At 47.2% G+C, this 25,866-nt stretch overlaps 9 non-coding genes and 3 pseudogenes across 9 annotated transcripts; all 12 read right to left on the reverse strand.

The window, feature by feature from the left end:
- Positions 1-323: 323 nt before the first annotated feature.
- Positions 324-487, reverse strand: LOC143726729 (U1 spliceosomal RNA). Its single transcript, XR_013198963.1, has one exon. It is a non-coding gene; the product is annotated as a U1 spliceosomal RNA (small nuclear RNA).
- A 434-nt stretch (positions 488-921) lies between these two features.
- On the reverse strand, positions 922-1,112 carry LOC143727227 (U2 spliceosomal RNA). Its single transcript, XR_013199432.1, has one exon. It is a non-coding gene; the product is annotated as a U2 spliceosomal RNA (small nuclear RNA).
- A 1,129-nt stretch (positions 1,113-2,241) lies between these two features.
- Positions 2,242-2,405, reverse strand: LOC143726730 (U1 spliceosomal RNA). The gene has a single exon (XR_013198964.1). It is a non-coding gene; the product is annotated as a U1 spliceosomal RNA (small nuclear RNA).
- Positions 2,406-2,839: 434 nt separating this feature from the next.
- Positions 2,840-3,030, reverse strand: LOC143727131 (U2 spliceosomal RNA). Its single transcript, XR_013199339.1, has one exon. It is a non-coding gene; the product is annotated as a U2 spliceosomal RNA (small nuclear RNA).
- A 1,120-nt stretch (positions 3,031-4,150) lies between these two features.
- On the reverse strand, positions 4,151-4,314 carry LOC143726731 (U1 spliceosomal RNA). The gene has a single exon (XR_013198965.1). It is a non-coding gene; the product is annotated as a U1 spliceosomal RNA (small nuclear RNA).
- A 434-nt stretch (positions 4,315-4,748) lies between these two features.
- LOC143727462 (U2 spliceosomal RNA) lies at positions 4,749-4,926 on the reverse strand (annotated as a pseudogene).
- A 6,585-nt stretch (positions 4,927-11,511) lies between these two features.
- Positions 11,512-11,675, reverse strand: LOC143726734 (U1 spliceosomal RNA). The gene has a single exon (XR_013198967.1). It is a non-coding gene; the product is annotated as a U1 spliceosomal RNA (small nuclear RNA).
- Positions 11,676-12,109: 434 nt separating this feature from the next.
- Positions 12,110-12,300, reverse strand: LOC143727228 (U2 spliceosomal RNA). The gene has a single exon (XR_013199433.1). It is a non-coding gene; the product is annotated as a U2 spliceosomal RNA (small nuclear RNA).
- A 1,129-nt stretch (positions 12,301-13,429) lies between these two features.
- LOC143726735 (U1 spliceosomal RNA) lies at positions 13,430-13,593 on the reverse strand. The gene has a single exon (XR_013198968.1). It is a non-coding gene; the product is annotated as a U1 spliceosomal RNA (small nuclear RNA).
- A 434-nt stretch (positions 13,594-14,027) lies between these two features.
- Positions 14,028-14,201, reverse strand: LOC143727375 (U2 spliceosomal RNA; annotated as a pseudogene).
- An 8,403-nt stretch (positions 14,202-22,604) lies between these two features.
- On the reverse strand, positions 22,605-22,768 carry LOC143726736 (U1 spliceosomal RNA). Its single transcript, XR_013198969.1, has one exon. It is a non-coding gene; the product is annotated as a U1 spliceosomal RNA (small nuclear RNA).
- Positions 22,769-23,202: 434 nt separating this feature from the next.
- LOC143727366 (U2 spliceosomal RNA) lies at positions 23,203-23,380 on the reverse strand (annotated as a pseudogene).
- Positions 23,381-25,866: the final 2,486 nt, after the last annotated feature.

Here is a 25,866-nt window from a genome sequence, read left to right on the forward strand (position 1 = left end):
AATACGGCCATAGGCGACTGTATGTCAGGTGATTTTTCACACATGCACAAGGTATTCATACCACATGATAGAACTCCTCATTCGGAACAACTTTGCTTCTAGGACCACTACTGCCAATAAAAGCGCTGGTTGAATAATGGAGATTATTTGAAGAATGATGAAAAAAATAAACTAAAAAACAGCCCTACTTTTGCAGACTGGTCCTAGGTTGAGAGTTTTACATCTCTCGATCAACCACTGCAGTTCAATTCTCTGGACTTCCTAGGTCGTTAACTACCAGAAGAAGAGGAACTCGAACAATCTGCTCTTTTAACCAGTGTGTCCAGGGGAGAGCGCGAACGCAGTCCCCCACTACCATAAATTATGCAGTCGAGATTCCCACATTTGGGGAATTCGCAGGGGTCAGCACAACCGGAGTGCAATGGCCGAGCCTCGCCCTGGGTGAACCACCTTCCTGATCATGGTGTCTCCCCTGCCAGGTAAGTATGAATTCCCAGGCCTCCCGTCAGAGGAACCGTGTCCCTCTCCGCAATCCTCACCAACGGTCGGACAATCAAACACACACCTGATTCAACTCATCAGCTCATTCGTAAAAACTCCAAGAGATAAGAGAGAGACATCAAAAACCTGCAGAGTCGGGCTCTTTTGCTGTTGTTGTTGTGGATGATGTTGTTTTCATGCTCCGGATCCATGAGCCAAAAATCAATTTCATACGCGGTCACCGGATAGTGGACGAATCAGATGTTAAACGAGATAAGAACAGAGTTGTTGTTTTTTTTTCCCTCTCACACCACCATTACCTGTATAGCATATGATCACCTACAACACCTTTAAAGCACCCATACACAGCAATATACGTTACTTCCATTAACACCTGCTGCCACACAAGACTAAAACATCTCTTTCATTGAACACAGTTTTTGGGGGTGCACCGTTCCCAGAAGTACTGCAATACCGGGTCGATGCGTGGAGTGGACGGAGCAAGCCCCTCTTCCATCTCCCAGTTCCAAAAATCAATTTAATATATGGTGCCTGGGTAGGGCACGTATCAGATATTAAACTGATAAGAACAGATACTACACTTGATCTTAGCCAAAAGGCCGAGAAGCGATGACACAATGACGCAGAGGCGGGGGAGCCGTCAAAGGCCACGCCCACCTGGGCCGTGGCGAGAGGGTCTAAAGGTCGCCAACAAACAAGCTCAGCTCACAGCAATACAAGCTCAGCTTGACTGTTGACACCGAAAATGGATCACAGCAGAGCGCACAACACGACACTTTGGAGTGCAACCTGGGATTTTGGACCAACAAACATTCTGCCCTAAAAGTGAGCGGGCAGACCAAAGCGTACGTCGTAGAGACTTGAAACTCTTGAGGGATGGTAGTACCCGCCCGGTCTACAACATCACCAAGGCTCGGCCCAATCGGCCCCAAGGTGGCGCTGCAGCGATCAGAAGTACGAAATGCCTCGTAACTCCTGAACCGTCCGTCGCAGACCCAAGTGTCTTACATCACCGGAATCCTTGGCTCGGGCCGAACAAGACGCAGGCCTCGGATTCGATGGTTGCGCTGGCGAGATTTTCGGGTATTTGGGATTTTGTGAAAAAGCTACTTTTGCACACTAGTCCTAGGTCTTTCGCCCGATCTGACCCAAACCGGTGCAGAAAGATTCCCTGGAGTCTGATTGCCGACAGCGATGGGGAAAAAAGTCGGAATTTCGATTCACGTTGGCGACGGGACGCCAAAACGTTGGGAGTGGGCGAGGCGGGCTTTACTTAAATGGCCATAACTCTCCAACGGAATGAGACAATTACACCCAAGTCGGTACACCTGTGCACGGGCTCAGCCTGTGCTCAGGTGAAAAGGGATGTGGCGACTGGCCACTTGGTGGCGCTGTAAACAGTAAAAACAACAACATGAATACGGCCATAGGCGACTGTATGTCAGGTGATTTTTCACACATGCACAAGGTATTCATACCACATGATAGAACTCCTCATTCGGAACAACTTTGCTTCTAGGACCACTACTGCCAATAAAAGCGCTGGTTGAATAATGGAGATTATTTGAAGAATGATGAAAAAAATAAACTAAAAAACAGCCCTACTTTTGCAGACTGGTCCTAGGTTGAGAGTTTTACATCTCTCGATCAACCACTGCAGTTCAATTCTCTGGACTTCCTAGGTCGTTAACTACCAGAAGAAGAGGAACTCGAACAATCTGCTCTTTTAACCAGTGTGTCCAGGGGAGAGCGCGAACGCAGTCCCCCACTACCATAAATTATGCAGTCGAGATTCCCACATTTGGGGAATTCGCAGGGGTCAGCACAACCGGAGTGCAATGGCCGAGCCTCGCCCTGGGTGAACCACCTTCCTGATCATGGTGTCTCCCCTGCCAGGTAAGTATGAATTCCCAGGCCTCCCGTCAGAGGAACCGTGTCCCTCTCCGCAATCCTCACCAACGGTCGGACAATCAAACACACACCTGATTCAACTCATCAGCTCATTCGTAAAAACTCCAAGAGATAAGAGAGAGACATCAAAAACCTGCAGAGTCGGGCTCTTTTGCTGTTGTTGTTGTGGATGATGTTGTTTTCATGCTCCGGATCCATGAGCCAAAAATCAATTTCATACGCGGTCACCGGATAGTGGACGAATCAGATGTTAAACGAGATAAGAACAGAGTTGTTGTTTTTTTTTCCCTCTCACACCACCATTACCTGTATAGCATATGATCACCTACAACACCTTTAAAGCACCCATACACAGCAATATACGTTACTTCCATTAACACCTGCTGCCACACAAGACTAAAACATCTCTTTCATTGAACACAGTTTTTGGGGGTGCACCGTTCCCAGAAGTACTGCAATACCGGGTCGATGCGTGGAGTGGACGGAGCAAGCCCCTCTTCCATCTCCCAGTTCCAAAAATCAATTTAATATATGGTGCCCGGGTAGGGCACGTATCAGATATTAAACTGATAAGAACAGATACTACACTTGATCTTAGCCAAAAGGCCGAGAAGCGATGACACAATGACGCAGAGGCGGGGGAGCCGTCAAAGGCCACGCCCACCTGGGCCGTGGCGAGAGGGTCTAAAGGTCGCCAACAAACAAGCTCAGCTCACAGCAATACAAGCTCAGCTTGACTGTTGACACCGAAAATGGATCACAGCAGAGCGCACAACACGACACTTTGGAGTGCAACCTGGGATTTTGGACCAACAAACATTCTGCCCTAAAAGTGAGCGGGCAGACCAAAGCGTACGTCGTAGAGACTTGAAACTCTTGAGGGATGGTAGTACCCGCCCGGTCTACAACATCACCAAGGCTCGGCCCCAAGGTGGCGCTGCAGCGATCAGAAGTACGAAATGCCTCGTAACTCCTGAACCGTCCGTCGCAGACCCAAGTGTCTTACATCACCGGAATCCTTGGCTCGGGCCGAACAAGACGCAGGCCTCGGATTTGATGGTTGCGCTGGGGAGATTTTCGGGTATTTGGGATTTTGTGAAAAAGCTACTTTTGCACACTAGTCCTAGGTCTTTCGCCCGATCTGACCCAAACCGGTGCAGAAAGATTCCCTGGAGTCTGATTGCCGACAGCGATGGGGAAAAAAGTCGGAATTTCGATTCACGTTGGCGACGGGACGCCAAAACGTTGGGAGTGGGCGAGGCGGGCTTTACTTAAATGGCCATAACTCTCCAACGGAATGAGACAATTACACCCAAGTCGGTACACCTGTGCACGGGCTCAGCCTGTGCTCAGGTGAAAAGGGATGTGGCGACTGGCCACTTGGTGGCGCTGTAAACAGTAAAAACAACAACATGAATACGGCCATAGGCGACTGTATGTCAGGTGATTTTTCACACATGCACAAGGTATTCATACCACATGATAGAACTCCTCATTCGGAACAACTTTGCTTCTAGGACCACTACTGCCAATAAAAGCGCTGGTTGAATAATGGAGATTATTTGAAGAATGATGAAAAAAATAAACTAAAAAACAGCCCTACTTTTGCAGACTGGTCCTAGGTTGAGAGTTTTACATCTCTCGATCAACCACTGCAGTTCAATTCTCTGGACTTCCTAGGTCGTTAACTACCAGAAGAAGAGGAACTCGAACAATCTGCTCTTTTAACCAGTGTGTCCAGGGGAGAGCGCGAACGCAGTCCCCCACTACCATAAATTATGCAGTCGAGATTCCCACATTTGGGGAATTCGCAGGGGTCAGCACAACCGGAGTGCAATGGCCGAGCCTCGCCCTGGGTGAACCACCTTCCTGATCATGGTGTCTCCCCTGCCAGGTAAGTATGAATTCCCAGGCCTCCCGTCAGAGGAACCGTGTCCCTCTCCGCAATCCTCACCAACGGTCGGACAATCAAACACACACCTGATTCAACTCATCAGCTCATTCGTAAAAACTCCAAGAGATAAGAGAGAGACATCAAAAACCTGCAGAGTCGGGCTCTTTTGCTGTTGTTGTTGTGGATGATGTTGTTTTCATGCTCCGGATCCATGAGCCAAAAATCAATTTCATACGCGGTCACCGGATAGTGGACGAATCAGATGTTAAACGAGATAAGAACAGAGTTGTTGTTTTTTTTTCCCTCTCACACCACCATTACCTGTATAGCATATGATCACCTACAACACCTTTAAAGCACCCATACACAGCAATATACGTTACTTCCATTAACACCTGCTGCCACACAAGACTAAAACATCTCTTTCATTGAACACAGTTTTTGGGGGTGCACCGTTCCCAGAAGTACTGCAATACCGGGTCGATGCGTGGAGTGGACGGAGCAAGCCCCTCTTCCATCTCCCAGTTCCAAAAATCAATTTAATATATGGTGCCTGGGTAGGGCACGTATCAGATATTAAACTGATAAGAACAGATTTTTTTCTTTCGAAAAAAGTTTATTGTCACATTGTTTCATTCCATTCTTTCAATATCCATTTTTTTCTTATAAAATCACATTTTTGCACATATCTTAAAACAACAAAAAGGACATAAGTTACAGTTAAAAATCAGTTATGTTGATGTGTTGTGTAAAAGTCCATGTATGTTGTGTGTTGTTTTAAAGTAAAGGTAAAATGGATTAAAATAAAATAGGAATGCAAATATAAAACAATAAAACAATTAAATATGCCAAATAAAACATCTCTTGTACAGGATCGAGGGTGAGTCCCTATCAAGAATGTCCATTCACTCCAGGTCTCCAGAACAGGCCCCAGACTCCTCGCTTCCAGTGCCCAGCGGAGATCCCCTCTCCTCCGGCCCGCTGGCCCGCTGTTCCCGTAGCCAGAGTGGTGAGGGTGCATCTACGGGCGGCCAGGTACGGTGGCGGCCGGGACCTTCTCCGTGTGACCTCGGCCCCCCCATCCGAATAACGACGTGCGGCCCACCCTGCAGCGTTGATGTTATCCTCTGCTCGCACGCGTGGAGGGGGACCGTCACGCGTTTCCCCACCAGCAGGTTTCTGGTGACCCAGATGGCATCCTTGATGTGGTTGAGGGTGAGCCAGAGCGAGGCAAACGTTGGTGGTGTCAACTCCTTCAAGCCCTGACCCACCCCCAGGATGGCGAGCTTATAGTCCACCTGGGCCCCACCCGCTGGCAGGCACGGGAAAAACAGGGGGCCTGTCTTGGCCCACAGGTCCCGCGCAGCGCCGCACTCCCAGAGCAGATGTTGAACGGTCTCCGGGGAACCACATCCGGACCGTGGGCAGGTGGAGTTTTTGGCCATGCCTCTGGAGTGCATGACCGCCCTGACCGGGAGGATCTCATGAGCCACCATCCACGACAGGTCCTTAAGCCTGTTCTGGAGAGCTGGGTGGGCTGCGTTCCTCCAAACGTCTTTGGCCTCACCTAGTGTGAGGCCTGGAACTGGACTCACCGATTCTCGATCCTGCACAAGAGAGACGAGAGACTTGTGATTAGTTAAAACAGTGGCATCATTTGTTTCTAAAAGATATTTCTTTAAAAAATTCTTAATAAAACTATGCTCTTTTGACAAATTAAAAGACACTGGACTTTTAAGATCAATGGGTAAAATTTTCAAACTTCTTAGGTATGACCCCATCCAGAATCGGGTCATGGCTGCTGTCTTGTGTTCTCTGGATGGGGTCAGTGCATACTGGATATGGAGGGCGGCAAAACGGCTGCCTAAAAACAGGTGGGGGTCTGGGAGGCCTTTCCCGCCATTCTCTTTTTTCTTTTTAACGACCTCCCTCTTGATTCGTTCCCACTTGGACCCCCACAGGAAATAAAATACCGCCCTCTCCAACTTAGCCAGGAATCGTCTTGGGGGACTAAAAACAGAACAGACAAGTAAAATTAGTGGTAAAATCACTGCTTTAAAAATTAAAATCTTGCCTTCTAACGTCAGTTGTCTTAGTCCCCAAAAGCCCAGTCTTTGTCTGACTTTCCCTAACATGTCAGTCCAGTTTCCTGGTCCTCCACCCTCCCTGTCAAATTTTACTCCTAAAATTTTCAAATCCTTTTCTTTAAAATCCAAATCTAGTCCTCCTGTGTCCACGTCGCCCCACGGCCCGAAGAGCAGGGCCTCGGACTTACTCCTGTTAAGCTTGGCGCCCGAGGCCCGACCGTACCAGTCAGTCAAGTCCATTGCTCTTCGTACTGATAAAAAGTCAGTCGCTAAAAGGGTCACGTCATCCATATATAAAACGCAGGTCGCCGTCAGTCCACCAGTTCCTGGGATATCTAGTCCTTTAATCCATTTATCCCTTCTCAAGATCTGTGCCAGTGGCTCAATACAAGCCACATACAGAAGGGGAGATAAAGGACACCCCTGACGGACACCGCTGTGGATATTTACAGCTTTGGAAAGATGCCCATTTGCAAGAAATTTGCTGCTTAAGCCCTCATACAGCAGTCCCACCCAAGCTATAAACCTCTCTGGAAAGCCCATTTTTTGCAGTACCTGAAGGAGGTACTGGTGCGAGACCCGATCAAAAGCTTTTTCAAAGTCTAAATTTAGGACTACAAGCCTAATGTTTCTGTCTCTCGCATAACAGATGGCGTCTCTGATCAGTACCAGGCTGTCCGTGATCTTCCTGCCGGGCACAGCGCAAGCTTGATCCAGGTGGATTACGTCCTCTAAAACAGTCGACATGCGTGTAGCTAAAATCTTACTAAAAAGTTTACAATCATAATTTAAAAGAGTGATTGGTCGCCAGTTTCTCAAGTCAGTCTTGTCTCCTTTTTTGTACAGTAATGTAACTATCCCTACTCTAAAGCTGTCTGGAAGTCTGTCAAGAGTCTCAAATTCTTTAAAAACTGTAAGTAAGTCATGTGCTAAAATGTCCCAGAAAGTCAGATAAAACTCAAAGGGGAGTCCGTCCATGCCCGGGGACTTCCCCTTCTTAAAACCCTTTAAAGCTTTTTCCAATTCTAAAAGATTAAAATCCTGGGATAAAAGCACATCTGGACTCTTAACTTTTTTATCTAAAAACCCTAAAACTTCCTCTAAGATGCCATTGTGTACCTCTTTAGTGCCGTATAAATTACTGTAAAAACTTTCAATTTCCCCTAAAATCAGGTCAGTTGTATTTACTTCCCCCCCTCTAAAAGTTTTTAAAATATTGATCGACCCTCCCCGAGCTATTGTCTTTTTAAAAAAATACCTGGTACACTTCTCTCCTTCCTCTAACTCCCTTTCTCTACATCTTAAAATGACACCTTTGCTCTTTGTTTCAGACAGATCTGACATTTCTTTCTTTACTTCTTTTATTTCATTTGTAAAATCCAATCCATTGTTTAAAAGGTTAAAATATCTCTGCAGTCTTTTTTGCAACCCCATCATGCGTCTTTTTTCTTTATTCTTTTTTTCTTTTCCAATTTGTTTAAAAAACCGTCCTGTCCTTTGTTTCACCATCTCCCACCACTGTGCACGTGAGTCGTAAAAGTCCTGGAGGGTCTGCCATTGGCTGAACTGCTCCCTATACTCACTAACCACTTCCTCGTCCTCTAATAGGGAACAGTTCAGCTTCCACAGCCCTCCCCCTGCAGTCACACCCGTGGGGAGTGAAAGAGTGCAAGACAGCATCATGTGGTCGGAAAAAAAGAGGGGGGTCAATGTAGCATCGGTCGGCGGGAGGTCCCTGGTAAAAATATAGTCAATTCGAGAGGCTCTGGCACCGTCACCACTGAACCAGGTGAAGCCTTCCTCTCTTTGATGCATTGTTTTAAAACAGTCAACTAACTTAAAATCTTTGACTATATTTTGTAATAAAACCGATGTCTTGTCGACCTTAAAATCCTCTCCTACCCTCCTTCTGTCCTTTTTTGATAATACACAATTAAAATCCCCTGCTACCACTAGGGGAGCCCTGCCTAGCATGTGGGGTTGCAAGTCTTCTAAAAGCTCATACCTGTTATTTTTTTCAGTAAAACCATACATATTTAAAATGTTAAGATCCTTACCTAAAAAAGTCAGATTTGCTAAAATTGCCCGCCCGTCCCTCACCACAGTGCTGCCCTTCACCAAAAGGTTGGGATTTTTTATTAAAATAGCAACACCGTCATTTTTGTTAAAATTGGACCCACTCCAAATGGAAAATCCTGGGGTCCAAATCTCCTCCCACTTCCTGTAATTTGTTAAAAAGGGCAAACCACATTCTTGCAATAAAAACACATCTGACTTAAAAGTTTTTAAAAAGGATAACACACTCTGTGCTCGCAAAGTAGACCTCACACTTCTCACATTGATTGTAGAGATAGTGAGGGCCATGAGCAGTATGGTTAAAAATACAAGCATTAATAGAAGGATAAAACCAAAAGACTGCAGAAAGTTACATTAAAATCATGTTATGTCATGTAGCACTTGCTTCTCCCTTTCCCCAGAAAAACTGGGATCAGGAGGGCAAATGCTCGCCGCCTCAGAGTCCACAGAGAGAACCTCTTGTGGCTCCTTCGGTGACGATGTTCTAAGCTTAACGTGCAAAAAGGAGACTTCATTGGGAGATTCTGCGGGCCACATACGGTCTAGATCTAACGAAGAGGAACTATCTAGCCGATGCGATGCCCGCAGCCTTTTCTCCTCTGTTTGAAGCAGAGGAGATCTCGCAGACCTTTTTTGCACCTGAGCATTGGGGAGTGAACCCTCGGATTCACCCCCACTATCCACCACACTAACCTCCGATACGGTGTAGAGTGAGGAAGCCGTTGCATCCTCCTCCTCCTCCTCCATTTTGTTTTCACTTCTCTCTTGTTGGGGAACGGCTTCCTCACTCTGTTCGCTGTTAAAACTTGACTCCGCCCCTGTGGCCGCCCCACTTCCTTCCTCCTGCCCACTCCCTGAGGCTGGCTGGGAAATAGAATTTCCCGCCAAAACCTCAGGGACCGCCTCCTCCTTCCTTTGCTCTTTTGTTTGTTCCACATGTGGGGCGGCCATTTTGTTGCCTTTCAGTTTGTTGGCAAAACTTTTAGGGCAATCTCTGTAGAGATGGGATGACTCCCCACAGAGGTTGCACCGCCTGCCATTGGTACACTCTTCAAAAGTATGACCAATTTCTCTGCATTTCCCACATATCATTTCCTGGCATGCTTCAGCTAAGTGCCCAAACTTTCCACATTTTCTACATAATTTGGGCATACCCTGGTAGTGAATGTAGCCTCTGTTCTCACCCAACACAATCATAGAAGGCAGATGCTTCAGGCCCTGGTAGCCCCCAGCGTCTTCCCATTGTTTAATGGGAATTCGCCAGGAGCATGTCCAAATACCATCCTCATCTAAAACCTTGACTGGCTGGCTTCGAACTGTGCAAAATCTGCCCAGCCAGACACAAATGTCCTCCCCAGTCACTGTCTCATTAAACATTCTAACAATCACAGTTTTAAGTGTGTTGTCAGAGAGCTTTTCAACAGTAAACATGGACAGCTGGGATTTAGCTACTTCAAATCTGTGCCAGAAATCATTCAGGTGGGAAACCGCTCTAAAACTAACATCAAATCCTTTGTTCAGGGGCAGAGTCACGATGCAATTCAGATCATCAGGTTTAAAATTTAGAGTTTTTTGGATCAGCTTCCTGGAGAAGTCAAGACGTGACATCCCCAGGAGCTTCCCCTCAACTTCTTTGAATAAAAAACGCACGCTGTGGTGCCTCCTCATGCCGGCACGGGCAGCCGACATGGTGGAGACACCAACAGCCTAAAACTTTAAAAAACAATAAATAAATAAATAAATAGATAAAAAGGTCTTACCTTAAAACAGAACCGGAATAAAAGCAGCTGGATCAATGTACCTCTCAAAAGTTTGGGGCTCAAGTCACTGAAGGACCCAAGCCGGAAAAACCTCCAAGAGGCGATCGCTGTCTCTACCCTAGGACCAGACACTTGATCTTAGCCAAAAGGCCGAGAAGCGATGACACAATGACGCAGAGGCGGGGGAGCCGTCAAAGGCCACGCCCACCTGGGCCGTGGCGAGAGGGTCTAAAGGTCGCCAACAAACAAGCTCAGCTCACAGCAATACAAGCTCAGCTTGACTGTTGACACCGAAAATGGATCACAGCAGAGCGCACAACACGACACTTTGGAGTGCAACCTGGGATTTTGGACCAACAAACATTCTGCCCTAAAAGTGAGCGGGCAGACCAAAGCGTACGTCGTAGAGACTTGAAACTCTTGAGGGATGGTAGTACCCGCCCGGTCTACAACATCACCAAGGCTCGGCCCCAAGGTGGCGCTGCAGCGATCAGAAGTACGAAATGCCTCGTAACTCCTGAACCGTCCGTCGCAGACCCAAGTGTCTTACATCACCGGAATCCTTGGCTCGGGCCGAACAAGACGCAGGCCTCGGATTTGATGGTTGCGCTGGGGAGATTTTCGGGTATTTGGGATTTTGTGAAAAAGCTACTTTTGCACACTAGTCCTAGGTCTTTCGCCCGATCTGACCCAAACCGGTGCAGAAAGATTCCCTGGAGTCTGATTGCCGACAGCGATGGGGAAAAAAGTCGGAATTTCGATTCACGTTGGCGACGGGACGCCAAAACGTTGGGAGTGGGCGAGGCGGGCTTTACTTAAATGGCCATAACTCTCCAACGGAATGAGACAATTACACCCAAGTCGGTACACCTGTGCACGGGCTCAGCCTGTGCTCAGGTGAAAAGGGATGTGGCGACTGGCCACTTGGTGGCGCTGTAAACAGTAAAAACAACAACATGAATACGGCCATAGGCGACTGTATGTCAGGTGATTTTTCACACATGCACAAGGTATTCATACCACATGATAGAACTCCTCATTCGGAACAACTTTGCTTCTAGGACCACTACTGCCAATAAAAGCGCTGGTTGAATAATGGAGATTATTTGAAGAATGATGAAAAAAATAAACTAAAAAACAGCCCTACTTTTGCAGACTGGTCCTAGGTTGAGAGTTTTACATCTCTCGATCAACCACTGCAGTTCAATTCTCTGGACTTCCTAGGTCGTTAACTACCAGAAGAAGAGGAACTCGAACAATCTGCTCTTTTAACCAGTGTGTCCAGGGGAGAGCGCGAACGCAGTCCCCCACTACCATAAATTATGCAGTCGAGATTCCCACATTTGGGGAATTCGCAGGGGTCAGCACAACCGGAGTGCAATGGCCGAGCCTCGCCCTGGGTGAACCACCTTCCTGATCATGGTGTCTCCCCTGCCAGGTAAGTATGAATTCCCAGGCCTCCCGTCAGAGGAACCGTGTCCCTCTCCGCAATCCTCACCAACGGTCGGACAATCAAACACACACCTGATTCAACTCATCAGCTCATTCGTAAAAACTCCAAGAGATAAGAGAGAGACATCAAAAACCTGCAGAGTCGGGCTCTTTTGCTGTTGTTGTTGTGGATGATGTTGTTTTCATGCTCCGGATCCATGAGCCAAAAATCAATTTCATACGCGGTCACCGGATAGTGGACGAATCAGATGTTAAACGAGATAAGAACAGAGTTGTTGTTTTTTTTTCCCTCTCACACCACCATTACCTGTATAGCATATGATCACCTACAACACCTTTAAAGCACCCATACACAGCAATATACGTTACTTCCATTAACACCTGCTGCCACACAAGACTAAAACATCTCTTTCATTGAACACAGTTTTTGGGGGTGCACCGTTCCCAGAAGTACTGCAATACCGGGTCGATGCGTGGAGTGGACGGAGCAAGCCCCTCTTCCATCTCCCAGTTCCAAAAATCAATTTAATATATGGTGCCTGGGTAGGGCACGTATCAGATATTAAACTGATAAGAACAGATACTACACTTGATCTTAGCCAAAAGGCCGAGAAGCGATGACACAATGACGCAGAGGCGGGGGAGCCGTCAAAGGCCACGCCCACCTGGGCCGTGGCGAGAGGGTCTAAAGGTCGCCAACAAACAAGCTCAGCTCACAGCAATACAAGCTCAGCTTGACTGTTGACACCGAAAATGGATCACAGCAGAGCGCACAACACGACACTTTGGAGTGCAACCTGGGATTTTGGACCAACAAACATTCTGCCCTAAAAGTGAGCGGGCAGACCAAAGCGTACGTCGTAGAGACTTGAAACTCTTGAGGGATGGTAGTACCCGCCCGGTCTACAACATCACCAAGGCTCGGCCCAATCGGCCCCAAGGTGGCGCTGCAGCGATCAGAAGTACGAAATGCCTCGTAACTCCTGAACCGTCCGTCGCAGACCCAAGTGTCTTACATCACCGGAATCCTTGGCTCGGGCCGAACAAGACGCAGGCCTCGGATTCGATGGTTGCGCTGGCGAGATTTTCGGGTATTTGGGATTTTGTGAAAAAGCTACTTTTGCACACTAGTCCTAGGTCTTTCGCCCGATCTGACCCAAACCGGTGCAGAAAGATTCCCTGGAGTCTGATTGCCGACAGCGATGGGGAAAAAAGTCGGAATTTCGATTCACGTTGGCGACGGGACGCCAAAACGTTGGGAGTGGGCGAGGCGGGCTTTACTTAAATGGCCATAACTCTCCAACGGAATGAGACAATTACACCCAAGTCGGTACACCTGTGCACGGGCTCAGCCTGTGCTCAGGTGAAAAGGGATGTGGCGACTGGCCACTTGGTGGCGCTGTAAACAGTAAAAACAACAACATGAATACGGCCATAGGCGACTGTATGTCAGGTGATTTTTCACACATGCACAAGGTATTCATACCACATGATAGAACTCCTCATTCGGAACAACTTTGCTTCTAGGACCACTACTGCCAATAAAAGCGCTGGTTGAATAATGGAGATTATTTGAAGAATGATGAAAAAAATAAACTAAAAAACAGCCCTACTTTTGCAGACTGGTCCTAGGTTGAGAGTTTTACATCTCTCGATCAACCACTGCAGTTCAATTCTCTGGACTTCCTAGGTCGTTAACTACCAGAAGAAGAGGAACTCGAACAATCTGCTCTTTTAACCAGTGTGTCCAGGGGAGAGCGCGAACGCAGTCCCCCACTACCATAAATTATGCAGTCGAGATTCCCACATTTGGGGAATTCGCAGGGGTCAGCACAACCGGAGTGCAATGGCCGAGCCTCGCCCTGGGTGAACCACCTTCCTGATCATGGTGTCTCCCCTGCCAGGTAAGTATGAATTCCCAGGCCTCCCGTCAGAGGAACCGTGTCCCTCTCCGCAATCCTCACCAACGGTCGGACAATCAAACACACACCTGATTCAACTCATCAGCTCATTCGTAAAAACTCCAAGAGATAAGAGAGAGACATCAAAAACCTGCAGAGTCGGGCTCTTTTGCTGTTGTTGTTGTGGATGATGTTGTTTTCATGCTCCGGATCCATGAGCCAAAAATCAATTTCATACGCGGTCACCGGATAGTGGACGAATCAGATGTTAAACGAGATAAGAACAGAGTTGTTGTTTTTTTTTCCCTCTCACACCACCATTACCTGTATAGCATATGATCACCTACAACACCTTTAAAGCACCCATACACAGCAATATACGTTACTTCCATTAACACCTGCTGCCACACAAGACTAAAACATCTCTTTCATTGAACACAGTTTTTGGGGGTGCACCGTTCCCAGAAGTACTGCAATACCGGGTCGATGCGTGGAGTGGACGGAGCAAGCCCCTCTTCCATCTCCCAGTTCCAAAAATCAATTTAATATATGGTGCCCGGGTAGGGCACGTATCAGATATTAAACTGATAAGAACAGATTTTTTTCGAAAAAAGTTTATTGTCACATTGTTTCATTCCATTCTTTCAATATCCATTTTTTCCTTATAAAATCACATTTTTGCACATATCTTAAAACAACAAAAAGGACATAAGTTACAGTTAAAAATCAGTTATGTTGATGTGTTGTGTAAAAGTCCATGTATGTTGTGTGTTGTTTTAAAGTAAAGGTAAAATGGATTAAAATAAAATAGGAATGCAAATATAAAACAATAAAACAATAAAATATGCCAAATAAAACATCTCTTGTACAGGATCGAGGGTGAGTCCCTATCAAGATTGTCCATTCACTCCAGGTCTCCAGAACAGGCCCCAGACTCCCCGCTTCTGGTGCCCAGCGGAGATCCCCTCTCCTCCGGCCCGCTGGCCCGCTGTTCCCGTAGCCGGTGTGGTGAGGGTGCATCTACGGGCGGCCAGGGTCGGTGGCGGCCGGGACCTTCTACGTGTGACCCCGGCCCCCCCATCCGAATAACGACGTGCGGCCCACCCTGCAGCGTTGATCTTATTTTCTGCTCGCACGCGTGGAGGGGGACCGTCACGCGTTTCCCCACCAGCAGATTTCTGGTGACCCAGATGGCATCCTTGATCACGTTTAGGGTGAGCCAGAGCGAGGAAAATTTTGGTTGTGTCAGCTCCTTCAAGCCCTGACCCACCCCCAGGATGGCGAGCTTGTAGTCCACCTGGGCCCCACCCGCTGGCAGGCACGGGAAAAACAGGGGGCCGGTCTTGGCCCACAGGTCCCGCGCTTCGCCGCACTCCCAGAGCAGATGTCGAACGGTCTCCGGGGAACCACATCCGGACCGTGGGCAGGTGGAGTTTTTGGCCATGCCTCTGGAGTGCATAACCGCCCTGACTGGGAGGATCTCATGAGCCACCATCCACGACAAGTCTTTAAGCCTGTTCTGGAGAGCTGGGTGGGCTGCGTTCCTCCAAACATCTTTGGCCTCACCTAGTGTGAGGCCTGGAACCGGGCTCACCGATTCTCGATCCTGCACAAGAGAGATAAGAGACTTATGGTTAGTTAAAATGGTGGCATCATTTGTCTCTAAAAGATATTTCTTTAAAAATTTCTTAATAAAACTATGCTCTTTTGACAAATTAAAAGACACAGGACTTTTAAGATCAATGGGTAAAATTTTCAAAGTTCTTAGGTATGACCCCATCCAGAATCGGGTCATGGCTGCTGTCTTGTGTTCTCTGGATGGGGTCAGTGCGTACTGGATGTGGAGGGCGGCAAAGCGGCTGCCTAAAAACAGGTGGGGGTCTGGGAGGCCTTTCCCGCCATTCTCTTTTTTCTTTTTGACGACCTCCCTCTTTAGTCGTTCCCACTTGGACCCCCACAGGAAATAAAATACCGCCCTCTCCAGGTTGGCCAGGAATCGTCTTGGGGGACTAAAAACAGAACAGACAAGTAAAATCAGTGGTAAAATCACAGCTTTAAAAATTAAAATCTTGCCTTCAAACGTCAATTGTCTCAGTCCCCAAAAGCCCAGTCTTTGCCTGACTTTCCCTAACATGTCAGTCCAGTTTCCTTGTCCTCCACCCTCTCTGTCAAATTTTACACCTAAAATTTTCAAATCATTGTCTTTAAAATCCAAATCTAGTCCAACTGTGTCCACGTTCCCCCACGGCCCGAAGAGCTGGGCCTCGGACTTACTCCTATTGAGCTTGGCGCCCGAGGCCCGACCGTACCAGTCAGTCAAGTCCATTGCTCTTCGTACTGATAAAAGGTCAGTCGCTAAAAGGGTCACGTCATCCATATATAAAACAGATGATAAGAACAGATTTTTTCTTTCGAAAAAAGTTTATTGTCACATTGTTTCATTCCATTCTTTCAATATCCATTTTTTCCTTATAAAATCACATTTTTGCACATATCTTAAAACAACAAAAAGGACATAAGTTACAGTTAAAAATCAGTTATGTTGATGTGTTGTGTAAAAGTCCATGTATGTTGTGTGTTGTTTTAAAGTAAAGGTAAAATGGATTAAAATAAAATAGGAATGCAAATATAAAACAATAAAACAATAAAATATGCCAAATAAAACATCTCTTGTACAGGATCGAGGGTGAGTCCCTATCAAGATTGTCCATTCACTCCAGGTCTCCAGAACAGGCCCCAGACTCCCCGCTTCTGGTGCCCAGCGGAGATCCCCTCTCCTCCGGCCCGCTGGCCCGCTGTTCCCGTAGCCGGTGTGGTGAGGGTGCATCTACGGGCGGCCAGGGTCGGTGGCGGCCGGGACCTTCTACGTGTGACCCCGGCCCCCCCATCCGAATAACGACGTGCGGCCCACCCTGCAGCGTTGATCTTATTTTCTGCTCGCACGCGTGGAGGGGGACCGTCACGCGTTTCCCCACCAGCAGATTTCTGGTGACCCAGATGGCATCCTTGATCACGTTTAGGGTGAGCCAGAGCGAGGAAAATTTTGGTTGTGTCAGCTCCTTCAAGCCCTGACCCACCCCCAGGATGGCGAGCTTGTAGTCCACCTGGGCCCCACCCGCTGGCAGGCACGGGAAAAACAGGGGGCCGGTCTTGGCCCACAGGTCCCGCGCTTCGCCGCACTCCCAGAGCAGATGTCGAACGGTCTCCGGGGAACCACATCCGGACCGTGGGCAGGTGGAGTTTTTGGCCATGCCTCTGGAGTGCATAACCGCCCTGACCGGGAGGATCTCATGAGCCACCATCCACGACAAGTCTTTAAGCCTGTTCTGGAGAGCTGGGTGGGCTGCGTTCCTCCAAACATCTTTGGCCTCACCTAGTGTGAGGCCTGGAACCGGGCTCACCGATTCTCGATCCTGCACAAGAGAGATAAGAGACTTATGGTTAGTTAAAATGGTGGCATCATTTGTCTCTAAAAGATATTTCTTTAAAAATTTCTTAATAAAACTATGCTCTTTTGACAAATTAAAAGACACAGGACTTTTAAGATCAATGGGTAAAATTTTCAAAGTTCTTAGGTATGACCCCATCCAGAATCGGGTCATGGCTGCTGTCTTGTGTTCTCTGGATGGGGTCAGTGCGTACTGGATGTGGAGGGCGGCAAAGCGGCTGCCTAAAAACAGGTGGGGGTCTGGGAGGCCTTTCCCGCCATTCTCTTTTTTCTTTTTGACGACCTCCCTCTTTAGTCGTTCCCACTTGGACCCCCACAGGAAATAAAATACCGCCCTCTCCAGGTTGGCCAGGAATCGTCTTGGGGGACTAAAAACAGAACAGACAAGTAAAATCAGTGGTAAAATCACAGCTTTAAAAATTAAAATCTTGCCTTCAAACGTCAATTGTCTCAGTCCCCAAAAGCCCAGTCTTTGCCTGACTTTCCCTAACATGTCAGTCCAGTTTCCTTGTCCTCCACCCTCTCTGTCAAATTTTACACCTAAAATTTTCAAATCATTGTCTTTAAAATCCAAATCTAGTCCAACTGTGTCCACGTTCCCCCACGGCCCGAAGAGCTGGGCCTCGGACTTACTCCTATTGAGCTTGGCGCCCGAGGCCCGACCGTACCAGTCAGTCAAGTCCATTGCTCTTCGTACTGATAAAAGGTCAGTCGCTAAAAGGGTCACGTCATCCATATATAAAACACAGGTCGTCGTCAGTCCACCAGTCCCTGGGATGTCTAGTCCTTTAATCCATTTATCCCTTCTCAAGATTTGTGCCAGTGGCTCAATACAAGCCACATACAGAAGGGGAGATAAAGGACACCCCTGACGGACGCCGCTGTAGAGTTTTACAGCTTTGGATAAATGCCCGTTAACCAAAATTCTGCTAGACAGATCGTTGTACAGCAGTCCCACCCAGGCTATAAACCTCCCAGGAAACCCCATTTTTTCCAGTACCTGGAACAGGTACTGGTGCGAGACGCGATCAAAGGCTTTTTCGAAATCTAAATTTAGGACTACTAGCCGAATGTTTCTGTCTCTCGCAAAACAGATGGCGTCTCTGATCAGTACCAGGCTGTCCGTGATCTTCCTGCCGGGCACAGCGCATGCTTGATCCAGGTGGATTACGTCCTCTAAAACAGTCGACATACGTGTAGCTAAAATCTTACTAAAAAGTTTACAATCATAATTTAAAAGAGTGATTGGTCGCCAGTTTCTCAGGTCAGTCTTGTCCCCTTTTTTGTATAGTAATGTAACTATCCCTACTCTAAAGCTGTCTGGAAGTCTGTCAAGAGTCTCAAGTTCTTTAAAAACTGTCAATAAGTCGTGTGCTAAAATGTCCCAGAAAGTCAGATAAAACTCAAAGGGGAGTCCATCCAAGCCTGGGGACTTCCCCTTTTTAAAACCTTTTAGCGCTTTGTGCATTTCTAAAAGAGTAAAATCTTGGGATAAAAGCACATCTGGACTCTTTACCTTTTTGTCTAAAAACCCTAAAACTTCCTCTAAGATGCCATTGTGTACCTCTTTAGTGCTGTATAAATTATTGTAAAAACTTTCAATTTCCCCTAAAATCAGATCTGTTGTATTTACCTCCCCACCTGTAAAAGTTTTTAAAGTATTAATTGACCCTCCCCGTGTTATTGTCTTTTTAAAAAAATATCTAGTACACTTTTCCCCTTCTTCTATTTCTCTCTCCTTACATCTTAAAATGACACCTTTAGTCTTTGTTTCGGACAAATCTGACATTTCTTTCTTTACTTCTTTAATTTCTTCTGTAAAATCCAATCCACTGTTTAAAAGGTTAAAATATCTCTGCAGTCTTTTTTGCAGCCCCATCATGCGTCTTTTTTCTTTATTCTTTTTTTCTTTTCCAATTTGTTTAAAAAACCGTCCTGTCCTTTGTTTCACCATCTCCCACCACTGTGCACGTGAGTCGAAAAAGTCTTGGAGGGTCTGCCATTGGCTGAACTGCTCCCTATATTCACTAATCACTTCCTCATCCTCTAATAGGGAGCAGTTCAGCTTCCACAGCCCTCCCCCTACGGTCACACCCGTGGGTAGTGAAAGGGTGCAGGAGAGCATCATGTGATCAGAAAAGAAGAGGGGGCTCAATGTAGCATCGGTCGGCGGGCAGTCCCTTGTAAAAACATAGTCAATTCGAGAGGCTCTGGCGCCATCACCACTGAACCAGGTGAAGCCCTCCTCTCTTTGATGCATTGTTTTAAAGCAGTCAACTAACTTAAAATCTTTGACTATATTTTGTAATAAAACCGATGTCTTGTCGACCTTAAAATCCTCTCCTACCCTCTTTCTATCCTGTCTTGATAAAACACAATTAAAATCCCCTGCTACCACTAGGGGAGCCCTCCCGAGCATGTGGGGCTGCAGGTCTTCTAAAAGCTCATACCTGTTGTTTTTACCTGTAAAACCATACACATTTAAAATGTTAAAATCCTTACCTAAAAAAGTCAGATTAGCTAAAATTGCCCGCCCATCCCTCACCACAGTGCTGCCCTTCACCAAAACATGGGGATTTTTTACTAAAATAGCAACACCGTCATTTTTGTTAAAATTGGACCCACTCCAGATGGAAAGTCCTGGGGTCCAAATCTCCTCCCACTTCCTGTAATTTGTTAAAAAAGGCAGACCACATTCTTGCAATAAAAACACATCTGACTTAAAAGATTTTAAAAAGGATAACACACTCTGTGCTCGTATATTGCTCTTCACACTTCTCACATTGATTGTGGAGATAGTGAGAGCCATGAGCAGTATGGTTAAAAGGGTGTGAGACATTTAAAAGCAACCAAGGGACTACAGAGGTATAATTAAAATCATGTTATTTCTTGTTGCACTTGCCTTCCCTTTTCCCCAGATGAGCTGGGATCAGGGGGGCAAGTGCTTGACGCCTCAGGGCTCGCAGAGAAGGCCTCTTGCGAATCCTTTGGCGATGATGTTCTTAGCTTGAAATGCAGAAAAGAGACTTCATTAGGAGATTCTGCGGGCCACATACGGTCTAGATCTTCCATGGGGGAACTATCTAGCCGATGCGCTACCCGCAGCTTTTTCTCCTCTGTTTGAACCAGAGGAGATCTCGCAGTTCTTTTCTGCACTTGAGCATTGGGGAGCGAAACATCTGTTTCACTCCCACTCGTGGACACACTAACCTCAGACACGGTTACTAGGGAGGAAGCCATTTCCTCCTCTTCATCCTCCATACTGTCTTCTTTTTCAATTTCATTTTGAGGATTGGCTTCCTCCCCCTCACCAACTGCCAGAATTGACTCCGCCCCTGTGGCCGCCCCACTTCCTCCTTCCTGTCCAATCCCTGAGGCTGGCTGGGGGTTTGAATTTCCCGCCGAAACCTCGGGGCCCGCCTCCTCAATTGTTTGTTCTTTGGGTGGGGCGGCCATTTTGTTGCTTTTTAACTTGTTGGCAAAACTTTTAGGGCAGTCTCTGTAGAGATGGGATGATTCTCCACAGAGGTTGCACTTTCTGCCATTTTGGCACTCTTCAAAAATGTGCCCAATTTCTCTGCACTTCCTACACACTACTTCTTGGCATGCCTCGGCGAGATGTCCAAGTTTGCCACACTTGCGGCATAGCTTGGGCATCCCTTGGTAATGGATGTAGCCTCTATTCTCTCCCAACACAATCATAGAAGGTATTTGACTCAGGCCATGGTAGCTGTTGGGATCTGCCCATTGTTTAATGGGCACTCTCCACGCACAGCTCCAGATACCGTCTTCATCTAAAACCTTGACTGGTTGTCCACGAATAGAGCAATATCTTGCCAACCATACAGAAATATCTTCTCCACTAACTGTTTCATTAAACATCCTGACAATCACAACTTTCAGTGAATTATCAGTCAGTTTTTCCACAGTGAACATGGAGAAATTGGCTTTACACATTTCAAATCGAGTCCAAAAAGTACTTAGCAAGGAAGCAGAAGCAAAACTTACATCAAAGCCATGATTCAGGGGCAGAGTCAACAGGCAGTTTATGTCCACAACCTTAAAACCGAGTAACTGTTGGATGCACTTCCTAGAAAAGTCCAGCCTGGACATGACCCGGAGAGTGCCATCCTCTTTTGGTTTAAATTTAAAACGCACGCTGTGGTGCCTCCTCATGCCGGCACGAGCAGCCGACATGTTGGAGGCACCACTAGCCTGCTGCGGCTAAAACCCAACAATAAATATACAATAAATAAATTAAAACCTGCTTACCTTAAAACCAGAAGATTCCTCGTAGAACGAGTCGTCAATTAAAAGCCGCTTGTCAATGTACCTCCTGAAGGGTGTGTGTCCCGTGTGACAAGCAACACACGAGACCAAGTCCAACAAGAGGCGATCGCTGTCTCTACCTTAGGACCAGACACTTGATCTTAGCCAAAAGGCCGAGAAGCGATGACACAATGACGCAGAGGCGGGGGAGCCGTCAAAGGCCACGCCCACCTGGGCCGTGGCGAGAGGGTCTAAAGGTCGCCAACAAACAAGCTCAGCTCACAGCAATACAAGCTCAGCTTGACTGTTGACACCGAAAATGGATCACAGCAGAGCGCACAACACGACACTTTGGAGTGCAACCTGGGATTTTGGACCAACAAACATTCTGCCCTAAAAGTGAGCGGGCAGACCAAAGCGTACGTCGTAGAGACTTGAAACTCTTGAGGGATGGTAGTACCCGCCCGGTCTACAACATCACCAAGGCTCGGCCCCAAGGTGGCGCTGCAGCGATCAGAAGTACGAAATGCCTCGTAACTCCTGAACCGTCCGTCGCAGACCCAAGTGTCTTACATCACCGGAATCCTTGGCTCGGGCCGAACAAGACGCGGGCCTCGGATTCGATGGTTGCGCTGGCGAGATTTTCGGGTATTTGGGATTTTGTGAAAAAGCTACTTTTGCACACTAGTCCTAGGTCTTTCGCCCGATCTGACCCAAACCGGTGCAGAAAGATTCCCTGGAGTCTGATTGCCGACAGCGATGGGGAAAAAAGTCGGAATTTCGATTCACGTTGGCGACGGGACGCCAAAACGTTGGGAGTGGGCGAGGCGGGCTTTACTTAAATGGCCATAACTCTCCAACGGAATGAGACAATTACACCCAAGTCGGTACACCTGTGCACGGGCTCAGCCTGTGCTCAGGTGAAAAGGGATGTGGCGACTGGCCACTTGGTGGCGCTGTAAACAGTAAAAACAACAACATGAATACGGCCATAGGCGACTGTATGTCAGGTGATTTTTCACACATGCACAAGGTATTCATACCACATGATAGAACTCCTCATTCGGAACAACTTTGCTTCTAGGACCACTACTGCCAATAAAAGCGCTGGTTGAATAATGGAGATTATTTGAAGAATGATGAAAAAAATAAACTAAAAAACAGCCCTACTTTTGCAGACTGGTCCTAGGTTGAGAGTTTTACATCTCTCGATCAACCACTGCAGTTCAATTCTCTGGACTTCCTAGGTCGTTAACTACCAGAAGAAGAGGAACTCGAACAATCTGCTCTTTTAACCAGTGTGTCCAGGGGAGAGCGCGAACGCAGTCCCCCACTACCATAAATTATGCAGTCGAGATTCCCACATTTGGGGAATTCGCAGGGGTCAGCACAACCGGAGTGCAATGGCCGAGCCTCGCCCTGGGTGAACCACCTTCCTGATCATGGTGTCTCCCCTGCCAGGTAAGTATGAATTCCCAGGCCTCCCGTCAGAGGCACCGTGTCCCTCTCCGCAATCCTCACCAACGGTCGGACAATCAAACACACACCTGATTCAACTCATCAGCTCATTCGTAAAAACTCCAAGAGATAAGAGAGAGACATCAAAAACCTGCAGAGTCGGGCTCTTTTGCTGTTGTTGTTGTGGATGATGTTGTTTTCATGCTCCGGATCCATGAGCCAAAAATCAATTTCATACGCGGTCACCGGATAGTGGACGAATCAGATGTTAAACGAGATAAGAACAGAGTTGTTGTTTTTTTTTCCCTCTCACACCACCATTACCTGTATAGCATATGATCACCTACAACACCTTTAAAGCACCCATACACAGCAATATACGTTACTTCCATTAACACCTGCTGCCACACAAGACTAAAACATCTCTTTCATTGAACACAGTTTTTGGGGGTGCACCGTTCCCAGAAGTACTGCAATACCGGGTCGATGCGTGGAGTGGACGGAGCAAGCCCCTCTTCCATCTCCCAGTTCCAAAAATCAATTTAATATATGGTGCCCGGGTAGGGCACGTATCAGATATTAAACTGATAAGAACAGATTTTTTTCTTTCGAAAAAAGTTTATTGTCACATTGTTTCATTCCATTCTTTCAATATCCATTTTTTCCTTATAAAATCACATTTTTGCACATATCTTAAAACAACAAAAAGGACATAAGTTACAGTTAAAAATCAGTTATGTTGATGTGTTGTGTAAAAGTCCATGTATGTTGTGTGTTGTTTTAAAGTAAAGGTAAAATGGATTAAAATAAAATAGGAATGCAAATATAAAACAATAAAACAATAAAATATGCCAAATAAAACATCTCTTGTACAGGATCGAGGGTGAGTCCCTATCAAGAATGTCCATTCACTCCAGGTCTCCAGAACAGGCCCCAGACTCCTCGCTTCCAGTGCCCAGCGGAGATCCCCTCTCCTCCGGCCCGCTGGCCCGCTGTTCCCGTAGCCAGAGTGGTGAGGGTGCATCTACGGGCGGCCAGGTACGGTGGCGGCCGGGACCTTCTCCGTGTGACCTCGCCCCCCCCATCCGAATAACGACGTGCGGCCCACCCTGCAGCGTTGATGTAATCCTCTGCTCGCACGCGTGGAGGGGGACCGTCACGCGTTTCCCCACCAGCAGGTTTCTGGTGACCCAGATGGCATCCTTGATGTGGTTGAGGGTGAGCCAGAGCGAGGCAAACGTTGGTGGTGTCAACTCCTTCAAGCCCTGACCCACCCCCAGGATGGCGAGCTTATAGTCCACCTGGGCCCCACCCGCTGGCAGGCACGGGAAAAACAGGGGGCCTGTCTTGGCCCACAGGTCCCGCGCAGCGCCGCACTCCCAGAGCAGATGTTGAACGGTCTCCGGGGAACCACATCCGGACCGTGGGCAGGTGGAGTTTTTGGCCATGCCTCTGGAGTGCATGACCGCCCTGACCGGGAGGATCTCATGAGCCACCATCCACGACAGGTCCTTAAGCCTGTTCTGGAGAGCTGGGTGGGCTGCGTTCCTCCAAACGTCTTTGGCCTCACCTAGTGTGAGGCCTGGAACTGGACTCACCGATTCTCGATCCTGCACAAGAGAGACGAGAGACTTGTGATTAGTTAAAACAGTGGCATCATTTGTTTCTAAAAGATATTTCTTTAAAAATTTCTTAATAAAACTATGCTCTTTTGACAAATTAAAAGACACTGGACTTTTAAGATCAATGGGTAAAATTTTCAAACTTCTTAGGTATGACCCCATCCAGAATCGGGTCATGGCTGCTGTCTTGTGTTCTCTGGATGGGGTCAGTGCATACTGGATATGGAGGGCGGCAAAGCGGCTGCCTAAAAACAGGTGGGGGTCTGGGAGGCCTTTCCCGCCATTCTCTTTTTTCTTTTTAACGACCTCCCTCTTGATTCGTTCCCACTTGGACCCCCACAGGAAATAAAATACCGCCCTCTCCAACTTAGCCAGGAATCGTCTTGGGGGACTAAAAACAGAACAGACAAGTAAAATTAGTGGTAAAATCACTGCTTTAAAAATTAAAATCTTGCCTTCTAACGTCAGTTGTCTTAGTCCCCAAAAGCCCAGTCTTTGTCTGACTTTCCCTAACATGTCAGTCCAGTTTCCTGGTCCTCCACCCTCCCTGTCAAATTTTACTCCTAAAATTTTCAAATCCTTTTCTTTAAAATCCAAATCTAGTCCTCCTGTGTCCACGTCGCCCCACGGCCCGAAGAGCAGGGCCTCGGACTTACTCCTGTTAAGCTTGGCGCCCGAGGCCCGACCGTACCAGTCAGTCAAGTCCATTGCTCTTCGTACTGATAAAAAGTCAGTCGCTAAAAGGGTCACGTCATCCATATATAAAACGCAGGTCGCCGTCAGTCCACCAGTTCCTGGGATATCTAGTCCTTTAATCCATTTATCCCTTCTCAAGATCTGTGCCAGTGGCTCAATACAAGCCACATACAGAAGGGGAGATAAAGGACACCCCTGACGGACACCGCTGTGGATATTTACAGCTTTGGAAAGATGCCCATTTGCAAGAAATTTGCTGCTTAAGCCCTCATACAGCAGTCCCACCCAAGCTATAAACCTCTCTGGAAAGCCCATTTTTTGCAGTACCTGAAGGAGGTACTGGTGCGAGACCCGATCAAAAGCTTTTTCAAAGTCTAAATTTAGGACTACAAGCCTAATGTTTCTGTCTCTCGCATAACAGATGGCGTCTCTGATCAGTACCAGGCTGTCCGTGATCTTCCTGCCGGGCACAGCGCAAGCTTGATCCAGGTGGATTACGTCCTCTAAAACAGTCGACATGCGTGTAGCTAAAATCTTACTAAAAAGTTTACAATCATAATTTAAAAGAGTGATTGGTCGCCAGTTTCTCAAGTCAGTCTTGTCTCCTTTTTTGTACAGTAATGTAACTATCCCTACTCTAAAGCTGTCTGGAAGTCTGTCAAGAGTCTCAAATTCTTTAAAAACTGTAAGTAAGTCATGTGCTAAAATGTCCCAGAAAGTCAGATAAAACTCAAAGGGGAGTCCGTCCATGCCCGGGGACTTCCCCTTCTTAAAACCCTTTAAAGCTTTTT

The sequence above is a fragment of the Siphateles boraxobius genome, unplaced genomic scaffold (assembly GCF_051911475.1).
Source record: "Siphateles boraxobius isolate OS27281-9 unplaced genomic scaffold, OSU_SipBor_1 77, whole genome shotgun sequence".
Lineage (NCBI taxonomy): Eukaryota > Metazoa > Chordata > Actinopteri > Cypriniformes > Leuciscidae > Siphateles > Siphateles boraxobius.